We start from the raw sequence: 23,609 nt of genomic DNA, 5'->3' as shown, positions 1-23,609 counted from the left end.
TTATTATGGACGTAGTGGCTTTTTGTAGAGTGAAATATAAGTACAAATATTAGACTGAAGATAAATAGCGATTGTGCTGCCTAAATCAGAAACTGTAACAGCTGTTTACCCAGCACCATATTTAACTAGACTAGCAAAGCTGCTCCAGGCCTTCATACGTAAACGCTGCAGCGGAGCCGGTCAGAGTGGCCGAGCGGTTCTAGGCACTACAGTCTGGAACCGCGCGATCGCTACGGTCACAGGTTCGAATCCTGCCTCGGGCATGGATGTGTGTGATGTCCTTAGGTTAGATAGGTTTAAGTAGTTCTAAGTTCTAGGGGACTGATGACCGCAGCACTTAAGTCCCATAGTGCTCAGAGCCATTTGACCCATTTTAGCTACAGCGGAAGACGGTTTCCTAAATTTGGTTTCCGCCATCTGGAAGATGTGTCGCATGTAAACGTAGTGAGAAAACAACAGACGAGTATTATTGTTTGGTTAACAAAATAAGAGACAATGATAGAAGTAGGGAGGATATAAAACCTCCTGAAAAGCACACCCAGTCTGAGTGATGAACCAGACCAACTGCCGTTAATTTGCCCCATCGTTCTTAACCGTTCGCTAGTAAAACTGAGAAGGGCGAAAACAACAATGGTTCGAGTATTACGCTCCGGCAAACACTGTAAGATGGCTTGCCAAGTAGAGATGCAAACAACGACCACTAATCACTAACTTGTGTCTCTGACCTTCATGGAGAGTGCGGTATCCTAGTACAATCTAAGAAAGTTTCAGTGATTTAATTACGACTCAAGCTTGTCATTAAATTCTTCATTTGTGTGGCCATAGTGTCCGTAGTTGCTTTACAATACTTGAGGGTATTTATATTCTGTCATTGCAACTACAAAAATGCTTTAATTTTTTTTCTTCACCAGACGCGTTTCGCTTTATTAAGGTAAAGCTTCATCAGTGGTCTGTAATTAAACTATTTACATTTTGATTTGCTTTTAAATCGAAAAACGGTTCGTTAAGAATATGTTGATTTGTACTTATGGTGATTTTCGCTTGATTTCTCGCTTACATCGGGACATGTCGTCTGCTAGCACATCGTTGCTTTTCTGCGTTAGACATGACAATTTTGGTATAATATTTAGTTGTTTTGCAGCACTATGCATTTCTTATGTTTTTCATAACACACTTTTATGCACACCACTGTATTCTGTTTTCGTACCTCTAAGTATTAGTTGTGATTTGTGATTTGTAGTGTTGTCAGAGTCTTTTATGTAAAAGCTATATTTATTTATTTATTATTGTATGTGTGTAATTATATTTAATTATGTTTCTGTGTATTTAAATACTGTGTAAGAGTAGGGAAGGAGTAATAGTGGAGGAATTTTTGCTTCCAAGATAGCAGAATTCCTCGACACGCCTGGATAGCCGTGAGTGTTAAGCCACTGTTTATGGGACGGGGAGATGCGCCAGCCCCCGATCGAATCCACCTGGCGGAATAACCACGGTCGGTCTGCCGATCGGCCTGAATGTGGTGTTTAGGTGGTTTCTCACATCCCATTAGACTAGATGAATACTGGGTTGCTACACAAGTCCCTCCTCCGTTACACGATTCGCAACCATTTTGAAAACTTTCACTCACTTTCACATGACTAATACTACTCGCAGACAGTTGGAGTACGCGTATTTCCGTCCCTGGGGAATACGAGGTGGCGGCAGAAACTGCGTCCATCCAGTCACCGCTTAAATTAACTATGCCCTACCCATTCCTAGCCATGGCGACCCTGCGGTGATGCGGGACAAAGGAAGAAGAAGAAGGTAGCAGAGTTCCTTTAATTCGTGACTACCAATTTTGATGTTTCGTTCCTCGTTATTCCCATTTCTGCTACTCCTCATTTATTTATTTATTTTTCTTTCGGTTTACTCTCAACCATTTCACGTTTCCACACAGATAGAAAAAAATGCGGTGGGGACCTTTCGCTTAGTAATACGTTTAGAAATATAAACGCAATTCTCACAACTTGACAGGAAAGCTAGAATTGAACGATATTCTTTACTAATTGTCTTTATAGATGAAATTTACTGCCGGTTAAAACTGTATGCTGGACCGAGACTCGAACTCGAGACCTTTGCCTTTACTCGGTTTTTTTTTTTATTACAGAGGGCAAGCAGCTCTCTGACCGAACGCGCTGAGCTATACAACGCGACTCATGAGCCCTCCTCTCAGCTTTACTTCCGGCGGTACCTCATCTCCTATGAGAAGGGGTCGTGAGGCTTGCTTGGATAGGTCATTTGGTTGAGCACTTGCCCGCGACAGGCAAAGGTTCTGTATACGAGTCACGGTAGAGCACACAGTTTTAGCCTGCCAGGACGATTCATCTCAGCGCATACTCCGCTGCAGAGCGAAAATTTTATTCTAAACTTTGTATACGTTTGTGTGAGTGTGCTTTCCTTAAGTGGCACACTAGACCTGTGCTTGAGAATTCTGTAATTAGTGGCGCAGTTTGCTGGAAATTCTCTTCTTCTGCTCGTCGGCGGTGCTGTTACATCGGCCGGAATCTATGTGCAACGATAAATGACTTAACGAAAACTAGCTGATACGTCCAGAAAAAAGACGCGAAAAAATGGTAAAATGCAATTCCGTAGAGAATAATAATCTTCCTCCGACGAAATCGGACCGTGGTTGCAGGTTTCTGTCGAAAAAATGTTCATCCCTTACAACCATCTATATGACGTCGTAGTGCGCAGAAAAAGGAAATACGTCGATTGTCTAATTAATAAAAGGCGATGTACCTTTTAACCAAAACTTCAAAATAATACGCTCTGAAAATAGTTAATTCATTCCTCAAATTCAATCGATTCTGATGATACTTCTGCCGTAACAATAAGTTAAACTTTCTACCTAACACAGTTTTCGTAATGGCTGACTTCAGCAATGCCTGACATTCATAAAAGTCTCCGTACTGTTTTCATCATGTATTCTTCCGCGTTTGCTTGAATCTCATTGGATTTCGTTTCGCGTGGGACGGAAGCCAAGCTGTGTCCAGTACATTCAAGTACGATCATAGGATACGTTTCAGGCTGTGTTGCACACACGTGGACTGAGCGATAATGCGAGACAACAACCTTACCGGCGCATTTAACTTGGAGAGCACCGGCCAACCAGCTGCTACAACTAACCTGCAATGATGTGACCAGTTGCAGAGAAACAATGCAGCTTCGAATGTCATTTAATTCTTAAAGAGAATGAAATAATATATAATATTCTGCACAACTCTACCACTACCGCGCGCTTCTAAGGTAAAAAAAAAAAGTTCAAATGTGTGTGAAATCTTATGGGACTTAACTGCTAAGGTCATCAGTCCCTAAGCTTACACACTACTTAACCTAAATTATCCTAGGGACAAACACACACACCCATGCCCAAGGGAGGACTCGAACCTCCACCGGGACCAACCGCACAGTCCGTGACCGCAGCGCCTTAGACCGCTTTTTTGAAATATATATATCTCATTTTGTTCGCTTTTGTTCGTTGTATCTGCTCGGGGCGGACGTCGTAAGACATCCGATTAAGTTCGTTGATGATCGATTAACTCAGCTTTTTTTATTACAGAGGATACGTAACCCTCTGACCGGACACGCTGAGCTACCGTGCCGGCAACCGCTCGGTTAATCCCGCGCGGCTGCTCTCGTTCCCACCTAACATAGTCTTCTAATTACAAACAAGAGTGATGAAGATTCCTAACTTAAACACAGGGTAATTTTTCTGATCAGGTTACTGTACGAGTGATGCAAAAGGATACTGCAGGGATTTCACCGTACTGTTGAATACTGAAGCCACTGAAGGTATTAATTACGGTCAATCGTCTGGTAATCTCTTCGCTCCTTCCTTACCCGAATCCGAGAAATACATTTTAGTTGTGGATCTGTCATCTGCTACATTGATAACGAGTCAAAGAACAACAGAATCCACGAAGCCACCCAGGCGCCGCATATTCGTGGCGTTCTATATCCCATCAGCGTTGGACAGTGACATGTGAAAAAACTGCGTGCGTTATAGTTCCAGTACGTTTGGCGGCTTAACAATTTTCTGCTTAACAGTCTTGTTATTTTTCGCGACAAATCCCTTAACTTGGCTCCAGATCAGTTCTGCTGGGTTCATATTGTAATGGTACTGTGGCGACTGTAAAAATGCGGCATTTGTATGGTGCTGTGAAAATCATTGTTTTTCATGTTTTTACGACTCTTATCACTCTCGTTCGTGAGAGACTACATCTGTGGTATGAAACAATGGGCACAGACCAAACAAAGAGTATTTGGTCTTCTATTTTTCTCTTAAAAATTAAATTATGTTTTCTTAATTTAAGCAACCTTTATTAACAATCTTTCATAAAATATCGATAATTAAGAATTGATATTCGAAATGAAAACAGGAATTTGGGGTGCAATATTTAATTAGAAACAAAAGGACGTGCATTATTCATAAAAAATGATTATGAATTTTACAATTACGAGATGTAGGTATTTCAAACTGAAAGAGAAAAAAGGATGACCAAGGCAAGACTTTAACCAGCGACCCATGACCTGCACCTTATCATCGACCTACTACGCTACCGCTTTCGCTATACGTCCAACGTCACATGTATCGAATACAGTCCCTTGGCAAACTCAAAGCCGATGTTTTTCTGTAAATTTATAGAGAACATTAAGAACAACCTATTTGTCGGCACTTTTTAACCGTATTCCACACGCGTGTTTCACTACACATTTTCATACAGCATGTTAACAGTGCGACAATCAGAGCACAACAGTACAGAGACAGTGACTGTAGGAAATTTTTGAAGTAAAAACTGCATAGCTAAAACGTGATTAAGAAAAACGTTGATGGCTGTTAGTACAATAGAATATCTTAGTTTCATTCCACGTAACTTAGTAATAAGATATCTAATACAAAAGTAGGACCTGTATTGAAGAGCGTAAAAACACCAGTGTACGTGTTCTGCGACTTCTGACCAGTCATCGCGTTTGTGTTAGCTTGCCGGTCTCTGTGGCCAAGTGGTTCTAGGCGCTTCAGTCCGGAACCGCGCTGCTGCTACGATCGCAGGTTCGAATCCTGGCTCGGGCATCGATGTGTGTGATGTCTTTAGGTTAGTTAGGTTTAAATAGTTCTAAGTCTAGGGGTCTGATGACCTCAGATGTTAAGTCCCATAGTGCTTGGAGCCATTTGAACCATTTGTTTGCTTACATCAGGTTCATTCTTATGATGTACGGAGTATAGCTTCTAGAACATGTCTATTCTTGACGAATACTCCAACCAATGGAAAGTTGCATTTAATATAAACAGTTAACATTGCTAGTTTATGGAATAGCACTGCGCCTCTAAGAACGCAGAGACCATTCGCTGTCTGTTATTAGCGATTGTCCCTTACGTCGATAATGTTAACAAATGCCATGTATTTGGCGAGGTATCGTCTTTGCGTACAAAATTACAGTTAAATTTCATTGACTCAGCTTTACATACACAGGAGATGAGGTGGCATCTAACTACGACAGCGTCTTTGTGTACATTTAAAAGTCATTGACCCTGCTTCACTTATTCAAGAACTGAGTGGCACCTAATTACGATATGCTGTCCTTGGATATTACAAGCTGATGTTGTCTGTAGAAGAAAACTGGTGCATAGCTGCGTAGATCTGTGGACACCAAGATCTTTAAAAATTGTGGTATTTTTCTTTTTCCTTCATTTAGCCTTTATTATATTTATTGGCTGCTTAAGATCTCGTCGATAATGCTCAAAAAGACAAACTTTTACGGAACAACCTAAATGTCTGTTCTTCTAGTCCTTTGTATGCAACTCTAGGAGCCTTTTCTGTCTAGCAAAATACGTGCTTAGTCCATAACTCCGAGCACTCTATTTACAAAAAAGGCGTGTACTATACGAATACTGCCAAAAGAGTAGAGGCATGTGAAAAGTGGTGGTGTGAAAGGACGGACGTTGCGAAATAAATGTACCTGCTTGCGTGATGTACGACGTTCGCTAGATCACCTCCATTTTCCCCTTCCACCACCCTCTCTTTGGGGCGCAAGTTACGAGGCCCGGTAAGCGCCGATAATGAATAATTTATATCCTGTTCTTGGAAGAAGTGTTCTGAAGAGCACGCTACGTGAGTGCCCCGTAAGAGCGAGCATGGCTGAGCACTATGCCATCAGGTGTGGCAGGTGTGTGGGGCAAATGAGCAGGTACTGCGTCCTAGTTCAACATTTTTTTTAAATTTTAGCTTTTTGTGAAAACTGTTGCGCGTGGTGAAATAATGTACTACGTTACGTGAATCAGTTGTTTTTTAAAACCATTTTCATTTCTATTACAAGTAAGAAGGGATAGACTGAATCAATGCTTCGATTCTCAAGTTATATATTGGAGTCACGAATGATGGCGGTCGAGTTTAAGCTTGTTCTGCGCACCTACGTCACTATGCTCCGACAGCTAATGAGTGTTCAGCATGTTCTGAGCGCTCTGCTTTGAACGCCGTAGCTAATACGAACATTAAACGTGATCGAAGCGAGCTGTTTAGTGAATTTCGATTCCATTTGTTGCGAGTTGTCATCGCTGATTGCGGTGGTAAGTGATAAAGTCTGCATAAGTAAACGACAGACAGAATTTGCAGAATATACGCTTTCTTCAAGCGCAAAGCAAGCACATGCGCGTACCGCAGCTGTCACTTGGAATCGTGGCCGGCCGAAGTGGCCGCGCGGTTCTGGCGCTGCAGTCTGGAACCGCGAGACCGCTACGGTCGCAGGTTCGAATCCTGCCTCGGGCATGGATGTGTGTGATGTCCTTAGGTTAGTTAGGTTTAACTAGTTCTAAGTTCTAGGGGACTAATGATCTCAGCAGTTGAGTCCCATAGTGCTCAGAGCCATTTGAGCCAACTTGGAATCGTCAACAGTACATGTGCCTCGACATGCGCTAACTGCCAACGTTCGCGAATCAGGCTATAGAAGTCCTTGAGAAACATGGTGTTGATTCACTCTTTGTTAGTACACTGAAGAATAAATACATTAATGTTACAGCTTCTATTAGGCTTCATCAGAATAGTGAGAAGTTCAGAACTGAAATGGGTACCAGGCAAGGATCATGCAAGGACATTTCACATCACCAGAACTATTCTCAGCAGTTCTAGGGGACGTTTGAGGATCCTTAAACGTAAACACAAAAATGGAATTCTGATTACCTTGATTTCGCCGGCAACAGTGAGTCGTTTGCCTCTGTTGTAGTTCTACATCTACATTTATGTGATTGTTCTGGAATTCACATTTACCTGCCTAGTAGAGGCATCATCGATCCACCTTTAAGCCACTTCTCTACCGTTCCAATCTCGAACAGCGTGTGGGAAAAAACCAACACTTAAATCTTTCTGTACTAGCTCTGATGTCCGTTATTTTATTATGATTATCATATCTCCCTGTGTAGGTGGACGTCAACAAAATAGTTTCACACTCTGAGGAGAAAGTTGATGACTGAAATTTCATGACAAAATCTTGCCGAAGGGAAAAACGCTTTTGTTTTAATGACTGCCACCTTAATTCGTGTAACATATCCGTAACACTCTCTCCCTTATTTCGCGATAGTACAAAACGAGCTGCCTTCTTTGAACTTTTTTGATGTGGATCCCACACTGCACTGCAGTACTCCATAAGAGGGCCGTCAAACCTAATGTAAGCAGTCTCTTTAGTATATTTTCGAAGTGTTCAGGCAATAAATCGCAGTCTTGGGTTTTCTTTCCTCACAACGTTATCTATCAGATCGTTCCAATTTAAGTTATTCGTAATTATAATCCCAAACTATTTAGTTGAGTTTACAGTCTTCAGATATGTGTGACTTAACGTGTAACCGAAATTTAGCGGACTCTCTTTAGTACTCCTGTGGATTGCTTCACACTTTTCATTGTTTAGAGTCAATCGTCGCTTTTTGCACCATACAAATATTCTATCTAAATTATCTTTCGTTTAGTTTTGATCATCTGATGACTTTGCAAGTCGATAAATGATAACATTTGCCAAACAATCTGAGAGGGCTCTTCTGATAGTCTCCTAAATCTTTTATGTTCATCATGAACAGCAGAAGGACTATAATACCTCCTTGGGGAACGCCAGATATTACTTCTGTTTTACTCGATGACTTTCCGTCAGTTATTGCGAACTGTGACCTTTCTGACAAGAAATCGCGGAATCCAGTCACACAACTGAGACGACACTCCATAGGCACGCAATTTAATTAGAAGTCGCTTGTGAGAAACGGTGACACAAGCCTTCTGGAAATATAGAAATATGGAATCAATTTAACGTCCCCTGTCTGTAGCAGTCATTACTTCGTGAGAATAAAGAGATAGTTGTGCTTCACAAGAACGGCATTTTCTGAATCTGTAGTGACTATTTCTCAATAAATCGTTTACTTCGGAGTGGTTCATAAGGTTCGAGGGCAGTGCATGTTCCAAAAGCCTACTGCAAATCGACGTTAGTTATATGGGTATGTAATTCACTGGATTACTCGTATTTCGTTTATTGGGTATTGGTGTGACATGTGCAACTTTCCAGTCTCTGGATAAGGATCTTTCGTCGTAGGAGAGGTTGGTTGTGTACTGCACGATTGTTAAGTATGGAGCTACTGTGTCAGCATATCTGAATGGAACCTGACTAGTATACGATCTGAACCGGAGGCCTTGCCTTTCTTAAGTGTTTTAAACTGTTTCGCTACACCGAGGATATCTACTTCTAAGTTAATGATGTTGGCAGTCGTTCTTGATTCGAATTCTGGAATATTTATTTCCTCTTCTTTTGTGAAGAAATTTCGGAAAACCTATGTTTAGTAACTCCGCTTTAATGGTACTGTCATCAGTAACATCACCATCGTTATTGCGCAGTGAAGGTATTGGCGCCGCCTTACCACTGGTGTACTTTACATACGACCAGAATCTCTTTGGGTTTTCTGCCAAACTTCGAGACTATTTCGCTGTGGAAACTATTAAAGGTATCTTGCATTGATGTTCGCACTAATTTCGAGCTTCTGTAAAACTATATTTCAACAGCGAATGGAAGAATCTAACAGCGCAAATTTTAAAGTAGGCCTGAAAATCAAATACAACAAAATTAAACTAATGTGTGATGAATACATCGAAAAGTAAATAACACAAATTAGCAATCAGCGCACAGATCCAGTTGATGGGTGTTTTTACTTACGGCAGCTGAAGATAGTGCCTGTATGGCAGGAAAAGAAGTTAACGTGGGCGTAAAACAGGCGTGGATTGTTTTTGGTAAATTAATAGGATTTTCATTCATCAATGCATTAATTTTTCACTAACTCGTTCATTGTATTTTGTAAACCCCATGCAGAAGGAAAGCTTTAGGGTTGTGGAACAAGTAGACATACCTATTAACAAACGACAATAAAATAATAAACACTTCATCTGTACTCTACATTACCAATAAATTATGACCATACTCTCTCTCTCATTTCCTGGTGTTTATCTCATCTTACATGGTCGGCTGATTTCATGATATGGCAAATTTATATTTTAACTTTGAGGTCTGATGCTCTCCCTGTCTGTAGAGTCGTCAGTTAACTCAAGGGATGGAAGACACGTTCGCCATCTGCCTGTGAATCATGTAAACATTGGTCGTGTCTGTATATCGTATTTTACAAGCCGGAGACTGGGACAAACTCTGCATTTACCTAAGCGGGCGTGGAAAACAGCCTAAAAGCCACACTTTGGCTGGTCGGTGTACGAGACTAACGGTCATTATTTCGCCGCACCTATTAGATATGGGTCCGTCACACCTCCTTGTCTCGAAAGCTTTTATTTTACAGTATGTCTTTACAACAATTTATGTGATTTCCCTGCTTCTCAATGACTGGCATTTTGAAATTCTCATTGTTTGATTCAAAACACCACTTGTGTTCACTTACCGAATGACTCAATTAAGGGTCCAGGAATCTCTTCCAGAGAAGGGAAATGGCGCTCATGTGTACGTTGCTTCAGATTTGGATATAGGTCGGCATCACTGATATTCCCGCTGTAGGGGAGGTGGTAAACTCCCGAAGAGTGCTCGTGCAGCTTTTCCGTCACGACGTTTCCGATCTGTGTGGAAGTGTTGACATGGAAAATGAGAGGCCCAGACTCCAGGACCTGAGGCAGTACGTTGAGCATTTTTCTGTGCAATATCTGCGCGAAGTAACGTAAACACAATGCCGGAGAAACATAACTCCCTTTTTAGCTGTTTCCACTTCACTCAGGGTCTACAGTTGCAACAATGCATGTGCAGTACATGAAATGACTACATCTATAGTTCAATAGCACAAGCGGTTCTGAGGTACCAGGTGTCAACCCATGTTGAATCACTCATTTTAGTACTTGATGTAGCTGACATGGATGGCAGTGCAACGCTGATTCTGACATCCGGTCGATCGTACAGATGGCGAATGCTTTCCTGGGATACGTTATGCAACTCCTATTAGACTTGTTCACGTAGTTCCGTCGGAGTTGTTGGTTGACGATTCGTACGGTTCACTTCTCGTCCCATCATATTCCACACATGTTTGGTAGGAGACAAGCTCGGAGACCTAGCTGGCCAGGGAAGTTGCTGTATATTTTGCAGAGCACTTTGAGTTTCACGGCCAGTGTGTGGCTGAGCATTGTCCTGTTGAAACATCACTTTCCTATTGCAAGAACGGCAAAAAATGGATCTAACAACATGCTGCACTTGTCGAGCGCTGGTTAGCGTCCCCTCCAGAAACACCAAAGGTGAGCGAGTGTTGTAGCTTTGTCGCATCCAAGATCATAAGGCCTGAGGTGGGGCCATTGTGTCTTGGACGAATGCACTTTACGAGACTGCGCTCACCAGTCTACGTCATAGTCGCAGGCTCAGACATGGTAATTGGATGTCTCTATAGGCCCCCTGGCTAAGCAGCTGTTGTGGCTGAGCATCTGAAGGATAATTTGGAAAATATTTCGAGTAGATTTCCCCACCATGTTATAGTTCTGGGTGGAGATTTTAATTTGCCGGATATAGACTGGGAGACTCAAAACTTCATAACGGGTGACAGGGACAAAGAATCCAGTGAAATTTTTTTAAGTGCTTTATCTGAAAACTACCTTGAGCAGTTAAACAGAGAACCGACTCGTGGCGATACATACTAGACCTTCTGGTGACAAACAGACCCGAACTATTTGAAACAGTTAACGCAGAACAGGGAATCAGCGATCATAAAGCGGTTACTGTATCGATGATTTCAGCCGTAAATAGAAATATTAAAAAAGGCAGGAAGATTTTCCTGTTTAGCAAAAGTGACAAAAAGCAGATTACAGAGTACCTGACGGCTCAACACGAAAATTTTGTCTCAAGTACAGATAGTGTTGAGGATCAGTGGACAAAGTTCAAAACCATCGTACAATATGCGTTAGATGAGTATGTGCCAAGCAAGATCGTAAGAGATGGAAAAGAGCCACCGCGGTACAACAACCTAGTTAGAAAACTGCTGCGGAAGCAAAGGGAACTTCACAGCAAACGTAAACATAGCTAAAGCCTTGCAGACAAACAAAAATTACGCGAAGCGAAATGTAGTGTGAGGAGGGCTATGCGAGAGGCGTTCAATGAATTCGAAAGTAAAGTTCTATGTACTGACTTGGCAGAAAATCCTAAGAAATTTTGGTCTTGTGTCAAAGCGGTAGCTGGATCAGAACAAAATGTCCAGACACTCTGTGACCAAACTGGTACTGAAACAGAGGATGACAGACTAAAGGCCAAATACTAAATGTCTTTTTCCAAACCTGTTTCACAGAGGAAGACTGCACTGCAGTTCCTTCTCTAGATTTTCGCACAGGTGACAAAATGGTAGATATCGAAATAGACGACAGAGGGATAGAGAAACAATTAAAATCGCTCAAAAGAGGAAAGGCCGCTGGACCTGATGGGATATCTGTTCGATTTTACACAGAGTACGCGAAGGAACTTGCCCCCCTTCTTGCAGCGGTGTACCGTAGGTCTCTAGAAGAGCGTAGCATTCCAAAGGATTGTAAAAGGGCACAGGTCATCCCCGTTTTCAAGAAGGGACGTCGAACAGATGTGCAGAACTATAGACCTATATCTCTAACGTCGATCAGTTGTAGAATTTTGTAACACGTATTATGTTCGAGTATAATGACTTTTCTGGAGACTAGAAATCTACTTTGTAGGAATCAGCATCGATTTCGAAAAAGACGATCGTGTGAAACCCAGCTCGCGCTATTCGTCCACGAGACTCAGAGGGCCATAGACTCGGGTTCACAGGTAGATGCCGTGTTTCTTGACTTCCGCAAGGCGTTCGATACAGTTCCCCACAGTCGTTTAATGAACAAAGTAAGAGCATATGGACTATCAGACCAATTGTGTGATTGGATTGAAGAGTTCCTAGATGACAGAACGCAGCATGTCATTCTCAATGGAGAGAAGTCTTCCGAAGTAAGAGTGATTTCAGGTGTGGCGCAGGGGAGTGTCATAGGACCGTTGCTATTCACAATATACATAAATGACCTTGTGGATGACATCGGAAGTTCACTGAGGCTTTTTGCGGATGATGGTGTGGTATACCGAGAGATTGTAATAATGGAAAATTGTACTGAAATGCAGGAGGATCTGCAGCGAATTGACCCATGGTGCAGGGAATGGCAATTGAATATCAATGTAGACAAGTGTAATGTGCTGCGAATACATAGAAAGATAGATCCCTTATCATTTAGCTACAAAATAGCAGGTCAGCAACTGGACGCAGTTAATTCCATACATTATCTGAGAGTACGCATTAGGAGTGATTTAAAATGGAATGATCATATAAAGTTGATCGTTGGTAAAGCAGATGCCAGACTGAGATTCATTGGAAGAATCTTAAGGAAATGTAATCCGAAAACAAAAGAAGTAAGTTACAGTACGCTTGTTCGCGCAGTGCTTGAATACTGCTCGGCAGTGTGGGATCCGTACCAGATAGGGTTGATGGAAGAGATAGAGAAGATCCAACGGAGAGCAGCGCGCTTCGTTACAGGATCATTTAGTAATCGCGAAAGCGTTACGGAGATGATGGATAAACTCCAGTGGAAGACTCTGCAGGAGAGACGCTCAGTAGCTCGGTACGGGCTTTTGTTAAAGTTTCGAGAACATACCTTCACCGAGGAGTCAAGCAGTATATTGCTCCCTCCTACATTTATCTCGCGAAGAGACCATGAGGATAAAATCAGAGAGATTAGAGCCCACACAGAATCATACTGACAATCCTTCTTTCCACGAACAATACGAGACTGGAATAGAAGGGAGAACCGATAGAGGTACTCAAGGTACCCTCCGCCACACACCGTCAGGTGGCTTGCGGAGTATGGATGTAGATGTGGATGATCATCACGTGCATACAGGCAGTATCTGCTTTCATCGCTGAAGACCACGGCGCGCCATTTCACCCTCCAAGTGATCCTCTGACGGCACCAGTCGATCCGTGCACGTCGATGACTTGGCTTGAGTGGAAGACAGGTTAAAGGTGTACATATACAGGTGCTAATAATCGGTTCGCATCAGTTCGTGTTGACACGTCTCTCTTATCAGTGCTGAGGTAGCTGTACAATCTGCCACTGCCGCCTTACATTATGAGTATCCTGGAGGACGTCTGTGCAGCGTGTACGTCCAGAAACTCGTCTACAGGTGAGGGAATGTTTACGTGACCACTTATATCAGCATCGCCGCACGATTGAGGCAGCATACCCAATCTACGTGGCCTCACTGGGAAGACCACAGTTTGACGCCTTTCGAATTCACTCATTTGGTAGTAGGAAGCACGAGTGTGTCTCAGTGGCATGGTTGCCTGCTTGTTTGACACGTTTGCACCACACTGAGCCTCCTGGCTGTCAAAATTCCCTATTAAAAGACGGACAAAGATGGTGCTTTGGTAGTTATGTCATCTGTTGGCGGGTGACGCTGACACCATTATCAGTACATCTACTATCTCCTAGGTGGCATGTAACGACGTTGGGTCAAAACTGACGTCGTCTTTCCAGGTGTACTGAATTTTTTTTTCCTGCAGAGTAAATTGCTTTGACACATGCCCGATATGGAAGTTTCTCTCTCATGATGATCTCTTGGTGGTCGTAAGCAGTGACAATCTCTTACTTGATCGTACGCTGGTTTGGTCGTAGGGTTGTTCCCATCATTGGACTGGTATAATAACTTTGTCTCAAAGTCTTTACCCGTCGTTCTTACAGCAAAGAAATCAGTTCGACACTTTTAACGTCGAATCCTTGTTTCAGCAAGCTGTGATATCAGGTTATTTCAGACTCGTTCTGGGGTCGAGCACGACACAGAAATTTTTCTCTTGTTCAAATAATTTGTGAACGTCCTGAATAGTCACTTTGGTGGAATTATTATGATGTCGGAAAGTTTTCCACGTGCTGCACAGCTATGTTCTACAGGAGTACTGTACTTCATTTATCTGTCGATATTTTCAGCCTTCCTGGTGTATGATTAACATTCATCCTCACACGTCCACCACGAAGACAATTAAACAAGATTTTGTCAGGTTTTTGCCCCGTTACATTTCTGCTCTTTGACAGTTACAGCAAACGAGAACAGAGTATGCCGCATTTCAGGCTCGCGTTACTTATCAACAAAGGGCAATCGAAAGGCTAAGAATTTCCTCAAGCTTTTGACTGCGACTTGCAAATTGCCGATGTCGTTGCGCTATCTAGTTCTCAGTGCTACCAACCTGCTCATTATTTATAAAATGAGCCGTATAGGCATTCTCTCTCTCTATCTCTCTCTCTCTCTCTCTCTCTAGACTTTACACTCGTAGTTTGTTTCCCACTCATCCTCGTATAAGTGAAGAGACGCTCGTAAAAATGCCGAGATTTTAATGTTTTTAACCTTATGTTCGGCTCATAAATAAAATTTACTGAATAGAAAATCGCAGCCTTAATGTATTTATTTCTTAAACATTTATAATTATACCTTGATTTATCAGAAAAATCTAATAATAAGATTATGTTACTACGTCATATAAGCTTTTAATGGAACGTTGGTGATATGAAACCAGAAGTACTGGTCTTTATACAACAAAGTCTCATACTGTTTGTGCTTCATCACGTACTTTCCGCTGTTTGAGTGAGTTGTAACTGAGTTATAGTTGATCCTGTATTATTTTTGCTGAAAATGAACTTGGTCTTTAAAAGAGGATCGATGTGATTCCGGCTTATTCGATATAGATCTTCTACCTTAACCTTATGATGAACTTCAGACAATCTGTCTGAATGAAATGAGAACCAACATCGTCTGCCAATAGGTAGCGAGCATTTATTTGCCCGTCTTCTTTTTCTTGACGTAATGTTTTTGCCTGACCTCTCCTCCCCCCTACGCCGGAATGTGTGTATCCACGTGTCTGCACCTTAGTGTTATCTCATATGGAAGTGTGTGAACATTTGCGAAATATTTGCGGGATGTGGGTGTCAGCCTCGTATTCACCTAGTAGGCCGTGTGAAACCGCCTAAAAACCGCATCCTACTGGCCGGGACACCGTTGCTAATCCGTCGAGCGGATTCGATTCGGGGCCGGTGCGCATCCCCGAATCCTGGAAACAGAGTGCTAACACGTGGGGCTATCTGGGTGTATTTGCTCATAAGGTCCGCAACGTTGTTAATATTAATGAACTCCAGCTGATCTGCATTAGTTTCCGTGGAATACACTCTACTATACCACCAAGACTGATCCACAGTTAGATAGGAGTTTACGCTACCAAAAGCAAACGCAACTTGATATACTGTCGATCGCTGGTCAGAAGGATGTTTTGTCTCCGTTTTCATTATTGTCTGTGATGGACCACACATCTCAGCGAGGTGGCCCTGTGTTCAGAGCACTTGAACAGTACTCTGAACTACTTTCTGGACAGGAAATTAGATTTTTCACGATTTCCTTACGAAATAAAACCGGTCCAAGGGGGTGCAATACCGACTTATCTCAAGTAAATACACTGTTTTTGTGAGTGTAACATTAAGTAGAATAAACTCATCTTCGTTTTTTCGGCGAACTTGGACGCTGCAGTGGCTGTAAAGGAGTTAAGAGCATCTGCTCCGTCAAATTTGCTGCAACTTACTAAGTTCCTCACAGTGTAGCTAACAATTCGGTGTGACAAGAGATATTTCAAGTAGTCAGGTTCGACTCAAAGTTTCACTTTTACAAATACATATTTATTGCTTCGCCTGGCTCAGGTTTCACGCACAAAAACTGTTACAAAACAGGCTCTCTCATGGATTATTCAATAATTACAGGCGATATCATCCATTATTACTGGCAGAAAATTTGAGGAGTACAATGAAAATCATGTTACATTCACAAACTGATATCAGAATATGAAGCAGCAATCCGCTCCTAACACAGTGCAACAATAATTTCACTTGGTTCGTAGTTCTTTAGTAACGAACTTTACAAACTACATCGCAAGCAATGCGTTTTTTATAAAATCACTTATATCATCAAAGTTATTGCGGAAATTATTCTAGAGTTACAATCCATCGGATGGATTCGATGGTCCGGCAGTCGAATCAGAGCAGAGATGTTTTTGCGCTCGATGAAACTGAAAAGAAATTAAAGACGAAATATGAATCAGGATAATAAATTGCCTTTGAAAATGACCAGATAGATGAGATAACGATTTAGAAATTTTATTTGAGCCTGAAAATATGGCAGCCTATCACCTGAGGTCTACATTTCATTGCATACTTATCCCAAAGATCATTTATTACCACAGTTCCCTTTACAGTTATCAGTCTTGACTAAGATGTACGGACTCCCCTGTATCTCCTCATTACCTCCGTCTTCTTCTTCACATAAATTTCTACTTTTTTTTTTGTAGCTAAAACCACCCTCACCTTGATTATTATCCCACTTATTATAGTAAACTGGTTGCAAAGCTACTACAGGCCTCTCAGGGTTCTCTAAATTACCCTCATTTTTTCCTTTCTGTCAGACTGGATGTAATTTATTGCAAATTGCCTCTATTTTATCGAAAACATTAACATTATTATCCATATTATCGTAATGATCGCGCCGGCCGCGGTGGTCATGCGGTTCTAGGCGCTCGGTCCGGAACCACGCGACTGCTACGGTCGCAGGTTCGAATCCTGCCTCGGGCATGGATGCGTGTGATGTCCTTAGGTTTGTTAGGTTTAAGTAGTTCTAAGTTCTAGGGGACTGATGACCACATATGTTAAGTCCCATAGTGCTCAGAGCCATTTGAACCATTTTTTTTGTAATGATCGCAGACAACTTTCAAGATCTCGTCATCAATACAAATTAATCTTTCCTCATCTTTGGTGTCAGTGCTTCTGGTTTTCTGACACCCATCTGCAACATATGCTACTCTCGTGCCACTGTATCATATACATCGCCCCCCTGCAAATCATCATCCCTATTTACATCATCATCTCCATTCAAAAAATTATCTTTAATCTCCACATAATTCGTCCCATCTAACCCATCATCAAAAATAATCTAATTTATTAAATCATCATCAGTGCCATCTGCAACATAATCACTTACAATATCAAAAAATCTCTCAGAATTACTTTCACAAATCATACAAATATCATCAATCTCCTCAGCCTCAGCATTGGAACTGACACTTTCTGTTTCCGCCTTTGGCACAAGATCACCAGACTCACTAGTTTCAGCATCAGAAAGAACAGACTCACTCACACGGCCCCTACCTTCACTACTCATCAAATTATTTATACCATGAAGATCAAAGTTTTTATCATCATTATCATTAACAACAACAACAACAACACTTTTACCCCATATTCTTACTATTCTCTTGACTATACAGATTATAAAATGTTTCTGCACCAGTCTACATTAATATATTTCACCACTTTCTAAAACTCTTCTATTGTATTCGTCAAACTTCATTACTCTCGAAAAATTTCTATCAAAACGTAATGTGCCCACCTGCCGAGTTTCCTTCTTATTGAATATGTGGAATTTCACATTGCTTTCTCTGTTCGTATAGTATTTTACCTGATTCCAATGATTTTCTCTCGTCCCAAACTGACATGTGCCCATCGAGGCGACTATCAGTTTTCCTGTTAGTTGACCCTGTTGTCTTGTATTCCGGTTGTGATATTCTCTACTTTTTCTCTCCCATGGACTATTCCTGCTACCTATTTCTCTGTTTGTATTCCTATCTCTGTCACTCCACTGGCTACCCCTTCTGTTTTCTTCCCCATGATAATCATTTCTGAAGTTATTCCCATCTCTCCTCACATTGTTACCCCAATTATTACTCTGATTCCATCCGTTTGGTTGATATCTGTTATTTCTATAAAATTACTGTCACTATTTTCATTTCGTTCCAAGCACTGTTGGGTTTGCCCACCCATTTTAGGAATTTCTCTACAGATTCGTCCAGTCCACACACAAGTCCTCAGTGCACTGTAACCGGAAGATCCCTGTTCATTGTGTCAGCCTGAGTTCATCAAATAGTTTACTTAAATTACTGAGCATCCTAAGACGTTTTTCGCAAAATGGGTTCGTGCTTTGCTGTCTGTCTCTATAAATCGGTTATCCGAAAATACACTCTTTATTCTCCCTTGCTCTGTATCAGACGAACATTTATTTAAAAATCACCTCACAAATTCATCACAACACATTTCAGTATTAATATTTTGATTTGCCCATGATAATGCCTCGGCATCCGAGAACTTCTTTACAAATTTGATTTTCAAATTATCAGTCATACCACTTACAAAGCTGCAAGAAGTCAACAGGATGAATTTTATTGTCACCTGGAAATTGCTTCATTGAAATGTTACTCCAAAAGCTAACATAATTATTGATAATTCTTTTAGCTATTAAATTTTCCTGCAATTCAGTAAATTTCTTGTTCATATTATTCATTTCGCTATTACATGCATCTATATTGGTAGTTCAAGTTTTTTTTCTACCTTAACGACCTTGGAGTCTAGCTCCGACCCTTCATAACTGCAACAAACTTCTAATTTTTACCATTTAAATATTAAGTCTAATTTACTGTTATCTATCACATTTTTCAAATTTTCTACATTTTCTGAACAACTTTGAAACTGTGTCCAGTACGACCAATTTTTACGTTGATTTCTTTTCCGAGAGTACCTACTTTGGTTTCCACAAACCCAGCCGGCCGGGGTGGCCGAGCGGTTCTAAGCGCTACAGTCTGGAACCGCGCGACCGCTACGGTCGCAGGTTCGAATCCTACCTCGGGCATGGATGTGTGTGATGTCTTTAGGTTAGTTAGGTTTAAGTAGTTTAAGTTCTAGGGGACTGATGACCTCAGAAGTTAAGTCACATAGTGCTCAGAGTCATTTTGAACCACAAACCCAACTCGAGCATTAATCTGCTTCCGATCTTTTTATACCTCATTTTTAAGCTTTGTTATCTCCTTTTCGTTTTTAGTTTTTCTTGTGTTGCTATTTTCCATCTGTGTTTTAACGTCTTTCAAAGTATTGTTTGTTTCTGCAGTTTGGGAACGTAAAGTACTAATTAAATTATTAGCTGTCTCGGTAATTCTACCCCCTAAAGTATTAGTTGAAGTAGTAGGTATTTCAGGCTAATAACCTTGAAAATAACTCTACAATTCCACTGTGCGATCCTGCAGCTTCAGTATTGTCAAAACCAAGGGATGGTCAACAAGCACTCACATTAACACTTCCTACTGCTTCATTGTCACTGATTACTTCAGTTTCACTTTCATTACTGGTAATGCTGGTGTTTAAACTCGCAATGTCGCCTACTACCTGTTCCTGATTTTCTACTGGTACACTCTCTTGTTGGGTGATTACTGATCGCCATATTGATAAACAAACACAGTTCTAAATACTTTGAATGAAAATTTCAGTGTACACACTAAAATTACAGTCTTCATACGAAATTTTTATCACTCAGAAAAACGAGTAAAAGAGGTACTTACTCAGTTGCTCGCGACGACGTAGTACTTTGTGTCTACGTTTTAGCTATCGTCTCTGGGATCAGTATATGGTCCATTCCAGGTTTTTATGCCAGTGCTCTCTTTTAAATTATCCAGTCTGTCAGCTCCCAATACTGCATAAATCAACCTGAAAATCAAAATTCTATTAGCAAAACGTCATTAGCAGAGCAGCTGTAATCCAGGATCCTGCACCACAATTTAAATAGAACCGGGTCACGGGAGTGCAATCTCGGTGAACTCCGGCGTTGCTGTAAAAGAATTAAGAATATTTGCTCCACCAAATTCGCTGCAACATCCTGAGTTCCTCAGAGGGTAGCTAAAGATCTGGTACGCCAAGAGATATTTCGAGTAATTAGATTGACATAAAGTTTCACTTTTACAACTTCATGTTTATTGTTTCGACTGTAACAGGTTCACGGACAAAAGTTGTCACAAAACTGGCCCTCTCATGGCTGATTCACCAATGCTTACACATTGTTTCAGTAATTACAGGCGACGTCATTCATCACTACAGGCAGAACATTTCAGGATTATAATAAAAAAAAAGCTGGCATTCACAAACTGATATCAGCGTAATCAAGCACCAATTCGCTCCTACCACACTCCAACAATAATTTTGCTATCTTATTAGTTTTGTTACAGAAATTTACAAAATAAGTCGCAAACAATGCGTTTCAGAAATTCATGACGGTTATTGGTTGGAAAACGTTTCTAACATATACATGAGTTCTTTACATAAATACCAACGATAAGCTAGTTTCACTTCTTGTGAAAAGTATTCTAGAATTACAGAATGAGACCTATTTATAATTTGTGTTTAACTACCGATTGAAAGCAGTCGAACCAGAGCAGAATTGGTTTTCCACTCATTAAAACATTCTACCCATGATATATTTGTACGTTTCACCTGCATGGCTGTAATTTCCTTACCTGAACGCCAAGTCTTAAGTCCTCTGTCATCGTTACGCATCTGAACTAATGCTAAGGGTCTAATGACCCCAATATCGATGACACTCTAAACTCTTTAACATACTTTCCTTCATTCCTGTTCATCAGGAGTGAATATTACAAGAAATTTCCATTAAGTTGATTTTCCATTTTTACGATGTTTACTTTATGCTATGCATGTGGACTTAGGGTAATGTATTGGAGTAATAAATCAATAAAGAATGCAGCATCATCCGACCAAGTTCATATCTAGAACATATGCATTAGTTGGTTATTACGTAGATCAGAAACATGATTTTCGTCTGTACATTTTATGCCATTATTGGGGTAGTTTGGAAATGTAACAACCCCACTGAACGACTGCTTGATTTCAAAGCAAGAAAATTTATTTAAATTAAAAAGGTTTGGTTAATCAGTAGCGCTTTAATTAGGTCTCTGTACGCGTTGGAATTACGTAACAAACGCCACGTAATCGTCAATGCTTCTTAACAAGCTATTAACTGAAGTAATGTCAATGAGATATTAAATTCCAATAACAATGTTTTTTCTTCTCTTCAGTCTCCTACAATGAATTTTTTGGAGTATCGTGGCGAATTAAATAAAAGGTGTCTTAAAAGGCTCAGTACAACTCAGTGTATTGTGGCACCCAAACTAATTAAGATATTCACAACATGCTTGGGTAGTGTGACATATTGTCTCACAAAGTTTCAACATGTGCGTCTTTGGTGGCAGACACAACATCCAGTATTCGAGCTCTATTCACACTCGGCGCAACATATCCAAATCAACTGTGACAATGGCAGCAACGATACGCTTCTTTTTACATTGATGTGGTTCAGAGGAGTTTGGAAGACTCTGTCCTTGACATACCCCATAGAAAGAACTCCATCGCTAAGTGTGAGGCGTCCTAGGGTGCCAGGGAACTGGACCACCCCTGGCAATGCAGTGACATGGAAACAACTGGTCTAGAACATCTCGCATATTCTGAGCTCAAATTGGCAGTGCACCATCTTGTTGGAAAACGAGTGTGTCTTGGCGGTCAGCCAGTTGTGGTAACGCAAAGAGCTCCAGCTTATCAAGATGATTGTCAGAATTAACTGTTTTTTCAGTAGCAAATAATATTGTTGCGACACTGAGATCAACATCAAACAACACGACCCATTCACTTTCGTGCTATCGCCTACCTCTTCCGTCGCAGTATACAGATTGGCTGTTCCCCAGATGTGAACATTTTATATTTTTACGTTTACCTATTGCTTCGCCAGAAAAAGCTTGGTTGTTTTGAAAATTTCCGTTCTCCTCTAAACGGTGAAGAACGTTCACAGCGAATTACACACGTTATGGCTTGTCGACTAGTTTCAACGTGCGCAAAAGTTGCAGTGGGTATGGAGAGATGTGTAATCGTTACCGAAGGACCCGGTGCATGCTCGCCCTTCGGATTTGCAGCTCCTTGCGACGCCCTCCGAACAGACTTCTGCGGTGAAGCTGAACAGCCATCGGTATGCTTTCTGTGTCGACTTCTCTAGATCCATATGAAGATGGTATATGTTCTTTCGGACATGTCCGATTGGTGATCTTGCAGCTCTCGAAGAGTGAAATTATGATGATATCCAGATCATTAGCTGCTTACAGGCGTTGACAGATATCAACGGGAAGGGTCGAAAATGTGTGCCCCGACAGGGACTCGAACCCGGGATCTCCTGTTTACGTGTCAGACGCTCTATTCGCCTTTTTTTAAAACTCTCATTATGTTCGTTTTCGTTCGTTACATCTGCTCGGGGCGGACGTCGCAAGACATCCATTTAAGCCATTAACTCTTTTTTTTATTACAGAGGGCAGTTAATCCTCTGACCGAACACGATGAGCTACCGTGCCGGTTAGACTGCGCCAGCGAGGCCACGTGTCCGAAAGAACAGATATCATCTTCGTATAGATAAGGCTTACTAGCCAATGATCTTCAGTGCGGATGCAGCTGGCCTTTTGTGGCCGAGCGGTTCTAGGCGCTTCAGTCTGGAACCGCGCAACCGCTACGGTCGCAGGTTCGAATCCTGCCTCGGGCATGGATGTGTGTGATGTCCTTAGATTATTTAGGTTTACGTAGTTCTAAGTCTAGGGGACTGATGACCTCAGATGTTCCCATAGTGCTCAGAGCCATTTGAACCAGTGCGGATGCACTCACATTGCCCGTACTCTTATGGGAATCGGTAGATTGACAGTCGCGAGTAATGTGTGTAATGGGCAGGGGCACTACGCATGTAGTGTGTGGACAGTAAGTTGCAAATGTGGGTCTCGCGAGGAGTGAGCCAGAGATAAGTTCCTGCAGTCGCACTATCCTCTGTGTCCTCGATGGCTCAGTCGGATAGAGCGTCTGCCATGTAAGCAAGAGATCCCGGGTTCGAGTCCCGGTCGGGAACATTTTCAATGTCCCCGTTGATATTTATCAACACCTCTAGGCAGCTAATGGTCCGGATGTCATTGTAATTTCTCTTGATCCAGATCGTGCTGTATGATGCGTCACATAAACGATTCCCGTCTGCATAAAACTCCTGTACCACGAGCGTATCGACGTCCGCAAGGATGGCTGCTTCCTATACCGTGTTTGAACCTGCATGTCCGATTTAGTATGGATAAACCACTCCACTTAGACTTTTCTTGA

The 23,609-nt window shown here is 41.5% G+C and overlaps 1 non-coding gene across 1 annotated transcript; it reads left to right on the top strand.

Annotated features, from left to right (window-relative positions):
• Positions 1–23,293: 23,293 nt before the first annotated feature.
• Positions 23,294–23,367, top strand: Trnat-ugu (transfer RNA threonine (anticodon UGU)). The gene has a single exon. It is a non-coding gene; the product is annotated as a tRNA-Thr (tRNA).
• The last annotated feature ends 242 nt before the right edge of the window (positions 23,368–23,609 follow it).

This window comes from Schistocerca serialis, chromosome 2 (assembly GCF_023864345.2).
Source record: "Schistocerca serialis cubense isolate TAMUIC-IGC-003099 chromosome 2, iqSchSeri2.2, whole genome shotgun sequence".
NCBI lineage: Eukaryota > Metazoa > Arthropoda > Insecta > Orthoptera > Acrididae > Schistocerca > Schistocerca serialis.
This window is presented reverse-complemented; position numbering and strand designations above follow the sequence as displayed.